Source organism: Panthera uncia, assembly GCF_023721935.1.
Source record: "Panthera uncia isolate 11264 chromosome C1 unlocalized genomic scaffold, Puncia_PCG_1.0 HiC_scaffold_4, whole genome shotgun sequence".
Classification (NCBI taxonomy): domain Eukaryota; kingdom Metazoa; phylum Chordata; class Mammalia; order Carnivora; family Felidae; genus Panthera; species Panthera uncia.
The window spans coordinates 53,788,443-53,794,971 of record NW_026057585.1 but is presented as its reverse complement, the minus strand read 5'-3'; the positions used below and the strand labels follow the sequence as shown (position 1 = coordinate 53,794,971).

Genomic DNA, 6,529 nt, shown 5'->3' with positions numbered 1-6,529 from the left:
CAGTAGCCACTAGCCATATTTGGCTATGAAGCACTTGAAATATGGCTAGTAAACTGAGGAAATAAAATCTTTATTTCATTTAATTTTAATTAATTTAAGTTTAAATAGCCACATGTCAATAATAGCTACCCTATTGGATCCCGCAGCTCTAAAGACTCTGTGTTGAAGCTTTAAAAAAACAGCTCCATCATGCTTTATATAGAACAAGTGCTCAGTAAATTTTTGCCATGGTTCTTTGAATTGAATTTAGGTGAATAACAACCTAAGTCGACATAATGTATGTAGATTTTTTTAAAAAAAAAAAAGACTGAGAAAAGGAGAAACTTCAAGAAATCCAAGGACAACATGGAAAAAGATAAAGCATTGTCAACCAAAAAATACCAAAGATCAGCATTTGCAGCAAAAGACAATCCTCAACTCATTTTGCCCTTGCTCAAGCAGAGTCTGAAAGAGGTATATCAAGATGGGCAATTATATGATGTATAAACCCAGTTTAATAAAGGCTGGGCTGGCATCCATTTACAAACACCTCCAGAGGACACTGAGGTTTCTCATGCTGTCTTTAAAGAAACTGACTGTAAACTTTAAAGAAACTGGTTGGGATGGGTCACACTAAGCTGGAAAGAATAAGTCCACATCACTGTATTTAACAATGATTCATCATAAATTCCTTTTTATATGGTGGGGAAATGACAGAAACTCACCCATTCCTGGTTACACAACTCAGAACAAAAAACTTTCCAGTTACACTCTCAGGACAAAATCTAAATTTTAGGCTTCTTTGGAATTTTTCATTCTTGCTTTTACCTCACTGAGGTAGAGCACTAGAGAATGTAGTTAGAGACCTATGCTGTTAAGTGAGCTCTTCCCAGCCTGGCCATTCTGAGTGTGACCTTTCATCAGGTCCCTGGCATAAGACAGTGTAGTCTCCTGGAGCAAAACCAGAATGTAAGATGAAAAGCCACATGCGGAGGATGACGCAAGGGAAACAATCATGACTCTCATATTGAGAGCCAGAAAGAAATTTGAGGTCTTATGCACACTAGTTCCTAAGCCTGGGTGTTTTACTCAGCATAATAACTCCCTTAACATTTTATTTTATCTTTTTTTTAGGATTCCCAGCCACAGAAGAGTGAGCGTATCAGTGATCAAACTTTAGGTATGCCACTCTGCACCACCCAGACAGGGGTCCACATGGTGTGGTCATAGGGTCCCATAATAACTTAAAGGGAAACTTTTACAGTGCCCAGAGCCCCTGATGTCCTACAAATGAAGGAAGAGGATATCCCTAAATTCCTTGCAGCAGGAACCTACTTAGGTGGCACCAACTCTGACTTCCAAATGGAAAGTACGTCTACAAAAGTTAAAGTGATGGCATCTACATCATAAATCTGAAGGGGACCTGGAAGAAGCTTCCACTGATGGCTTGTGCCATTGTTACCATTGAAAACCCAGTTGGTGTCAGTGTCACGTCCTCCAGGAACACCGGCCAGTGGGCTGTCCTGAATTTTGCTGGTGCCACTGTAGCCACTCCTACTGCTGGGTACTTCACTCCCACAACTTTCAATAACCAGATCCAGGCAGACTTCCAAGAACCACATCTTCCGGTGGTTACTGAGCCCAGGGCTGACCACCAGCCTCCCATGGAGGCATCTTATGTTAACCTGCCAACCACTGCTCTGTGTATCACAGACTCTCCTCCATGCTATGTGCACATCGCCATCCTGTGCAACAACAAGGAAGCTCAGTGGGGCTCGTGTGGTACATGATGGTGCGGGAAGTTCTGTGCACCTGTGCCACCATCCCTCATGCACACCCATGGGAGATCATGCCTGATCTATATCTACAGAGATTCTAAAGAGACAGAAAAGAAAGAGCAGGCCACTGCTGAAAAGGCCATGACCAAGGAGGAATTTCAGGGTGAGTGGACATCTCTAGCCCAAGCAAACTGCTTGAGTTTACTGCTATCGAGCTCAGGTTGCAGACTGGCCTGAAGGCACGCAGGTGGCCTCTGTGCCCATCCAGCAGTTCCATACTGCAGACCAGAGCCCATAGTCTGCCACTGAAGACTGGTCTGCAGCTCTCATTCTCAGACCATTGAATGGGTAAGAACAACACTGGGTGGTGTTAAGCAATTCTTCTACAGGCTCCAAAACAGAATGTGGAAATAAGGTGGATAGAAAATAAATATTAGTTTCTTTTTTTTTTTTTTAATTTTTTTTTTTTAACGTTTATTTATTTTTGAGACAGAGAGAGACAAAGCATGAACGGGGGAGGGGCAGAGAGAGAGGGAGACACAGAATCGGAAGCAGGCTCCAGGTTCTGGGCCATCAGCCCAGAGCCCGACGCAGGGCTCGAACTCACGGACCGCGAGATCGTGACCTGAGCTGAAGTCGGACACTCAACCGACTGAGCCACCCAGGCGACCCTAAATATTAGTTTCTTAAAAAAAAAAAAAAAAAAAAAAAAAAAAACTTTGGGTGTAAAATGTTTTTACTGTTCAACTCAAGGGCCCATTCAGTTCAACAAATATTTTTTTTTTCTTTTTCAAAGATTTTATTAGAGATCTTTAGAGAGCTCAGCAAATATTTTTTTAGTTCCTACCATGTGATAGCAGCACTAAGTGCTAACAGCACAAAGAGGAACACAATGACATATAATTTTGGGACATTCTTTAACAATGCCTTATGGAGGACAAATATTTTTATTATTTTTTATTTTTTATTTTTTTATTTTTTTAAGGACAAATAATTTTTAAAATCACTGCCATGCTTTATATATGCTATTTCAGTTGCTTCAATAGTCTCTGTGAAATTGGCATTATTTTCCCTTCATTTTCAAATGAAGAGGTTGCAGCTCAAAGTGATTAAATAACCTGCCTGTTTGCACAACTGGTAACTGCCATAATCAGATCCAAATATAGATCTACCTAAATCCAAAATATGTGCACTTCTCACCAGACTACTCTCTTCCCCCATCCTCTTCCAAACACAACTGAAAGACTATATACTCAGAGAGTAGCCCCCAAATAATATCAAATCTCTTTAGGGCCATAACAGCTCAGTCTCCCACAAGCTGAAGTAACTATTGTTGACAATAACAGTGACTTATTGAATGTGTACTATAACCAAGCACTTACCATACTTTACCTCCAGCATCACAGTTATCTTATAAAGCAGATATTAGTAACATTATTATCCTTACTTGACAAATAAAAGAAACTGAGGCCCAGAGAAATTAATTGAGTTGGCCAAGGCCATACAATTACTAAAGGAAAGAATTAATGGATCAGAACTAGACCCAGTTAACTTTCCACTAATCATTTTGCCTTGGAAAACAAAGGCTCTGAAAGTACAGTAGTGTCCAGATTTAATACTAGTCCTAATTCTTTCTGGGGAAGGTGAGGATACATTTTTATTTGATTATCTAACAGAATGGGTGGGTTTAGAAGAGGAAACCCATTAAGACATGCCTGCCTGAGAAAGAACAAGCCAACCAGATTCCAAGGTGGAGGATGGACATCTCCATAAGCATCAGGAGAGTATTAAAGTCCTCCAATAAATAAGATATGGGCTATCACTGCTGAGAATAGCGAGAAGCACAGAGATTTGGAGCCAATAAATCTGATTTTGAATCCTGACTCTGTCATTTACTCTCAGTGTGATTTTAAGCAAGTCATTTCAATCTCTTTGGACTTCACTGTTGTTTTTGTATCTGCCAATGTGAATTACTCAACTTGCTAATGTGAAGTACTTTGCAAAAAAGAATTGACAGTTTTAAGAACATAAAATGTACCAGAACCTGAATTAGATTTGGGTGTTGTGATAAAGTATTTGGATGTTGAGAAAGTATTGGGGTGCCTGAGTGGCTCAGTCAGTTAAGTATCAGACTCTTGATTTTGGCTCAGGTCACGATCTCACTGTTTGTGAGATTGAGCCCCGTGTCAGGCTCTGCACTGACAGCACAGAGCCTGCTTGGGATTCTCTGTCTCCTCTCTCTGCTCCTCCCCCACTTGTGCTCTCTGCCTCAAAATAAATAAATAAACTTAAAAAAAAAAAACAGACTGAGAAAGCATTACATCTAAAATCCCCTTAACACTAACAAGAACCTTTATAAAGAGGAGGAAGTTGAGGTATGGAAAAGTGAAGTACTTTGACCAAGGTCATATGACCAATAAGTGGTAGAGCTATGACATGAAGCCAGGAGCCTGGCTGGTCTTGAGACTTCACTTTTACTCTCTGTACTGGGATGTTCTAGAAAGCCAGGGAACAGCAGCAGGAGCAGAACTGAAACAGGTAAGGCTGGAAGCTGGCACTCAAATTAAAGCTAAAACACCTGGAGAAAAACAACCAGACTAGATACTCTCCTGGGCACCTATAGGATCAGAATCCAGGGAAACACAGTTGAACCAGAATGGCAGAGCTGAAAGTTAACTTAGATCATGCCTACCCTCTACTTCCCATTGCTTTTTTTGAATGAGGAAAACAGGCCCAGAGAGAAAAGAGTGGTAAGTCTAATGTCACACAAACTCACTTCTAGGGTACAGGCAGTTAAAACAAACAACAACAACAACAGCAACAACAACAACAAAACAGGCTGGGATAGAGAAACAGGTGTCAAAGAGAACATATTTCCTGACAATCGTCATTAAGAAAAAAGTCAAAATTTAGGGCAAATGTCCCCATGCACTTGTGGATGTGTAGAGGTAGATTTTTCTGACTTTCATCTAAACTTGGTCTAGAAGGCACCATCTGCCTCCATTTCTCAGCTTTATGCTCCACCACACTTCACTGTTGTTTCAACTTCACTGGTATGCAACAAGAAGGCAATGTACCAGCCAGCAACTCATGCCTACATTCTCCCAGGTTTCAGTCCAGCAAAAGAGTGCCTCCTTCTGGTGCTCCCATATGAGTTTTGGGCATTGGAACAACTTAGGTCATGCTCTTCCTCCTCTAGACAACAATGTTATTAGGAAGAGTAACTATGTGAGGTGAGGATGTGTTAACTAACTTGATTGCCATAATCATTACACAATACATATGTCAATCAAGTCACCACTCTATACCTTTTAGATACATACAATTTCGTCAATTATATCTCAATAAAACTGTAAAAAATAAAGGCATTAAAAAAAAACAAGTCAGGGGGCGCCTGGGTGGCGCAGTCGGTTAAGCGTCCGACTTCAGCCAGGTCACGATCTTGCGGTCCGTGAGTTCGAGCCCCGCGTCAGGCTGTGGGCTGATGGCTCAGAGCCTGGAGCCTGTTTCCGATTCTGTGTCTCCCTCTCTCTCTGACCCTCCCCCGTTCATGCTCTGTCTCTCTCTGTCCCAAAAATAAATAAAAAAACGTTGAAAAAAAAAATTAAAAAAAAAAAAAAAAAACAAGTCAGTTATCAGGAAGAACTGATGCTCTTCATTGCCAGAACTGAGTCACCTGGCCTATTCCTAATGGAATCCCATCAACTACGTGGGAAAGAGATAGTTCTCCAAAGACATTTGGGTAGCAGAAATAATGAGCAGCAGAAAAACTAAATACTTATTAAAAGATAAAAATTTTTAAACAAACTGTTAGCAAAACATCAAATAAGGAAACAGACATTTTTATGTATTATTTTGAGTAAGTTGGCAATATCTATTTAAAATTCAAATGCACTTTTTAAAAGTTTATTTGTTTGTTTTGAGAGAGAGAGAGCAAGCACAGGGCAGGGGCAGAGGGAGAGCGAGAGAAAGTTCCAAGCAGGCTCCTCGCTGTCAGTGCAGAGCCCAACATGGGGCTCGATCCCACAACCCTGGAATCATGACCTGAGCCGAAATCAAGATTTGGACACTCAACTGACTGAGCCACCCAGGCGCCCCAAATGCACTTTCTTTCTGCCCAATTGTACTTCAAGAAATTTATCCTACAGATAAATCTCACCAGCACACAGAGATGTTATTTAAAGGATGATCACTGGGAAACAAAAATAATATAAAAACAGGGAGGAGGACAAAACATAAGAGACTCTTAAATATGGAGAACAAACAGAGGGTTACTGGAGGGGTTGTAGGAGGAGGGATGGGCTAAATGGGTAAGGGTCATTAAGGAATCTACTCCTGAAATCATTGTTGCACTATATGCTAACTAATTTGGATGTAAATTTTTAAAAAATTAATTAAAACTAAAATTAAAAAAAAGATGATCCCTGAAGCATTGATTGTAATGGCAAAACACTGTCCATTAACATGAAGTTGTTAACTTTTGATACATTCATAGAGATGAATATTACACAATTATTTTTTAATGAGGTAGATCTATATGTTCTGATATGGAAAGAAGTCTATGATATGTTGTTAAGGGAACAAAGCATATTGTAAGAATACAGGTAAATATGATCCTGCTTGTGTAAATACACAAAAAATATCTGGAAGAATTCTTTTTTATTTTTTACTTTATTTTTTTTAAGTTGTTTTTTTTTTTTTGTTGGTTTGGTTTTGTGTTTTTTTTTTTTTTTTTTTGTTGTTTTTTTTTTTTTTTGAGATGTAAGCGTGAA

At 39.7% G+C, this 6,529-nt stretch overlaps 1 pseudogene; it reads left to right on the top strand.

Annotated features, from left to right (window-relative positions):
- Positions 1-345: 345 nt before the first annotated feature.
- The window catches only part of LOC125913668 (40S ribosomal protein SA-like), a 17,613-nt pseudogene continuing 11,429 nt past the window's right edge, over positions 346-6,529 (top strand).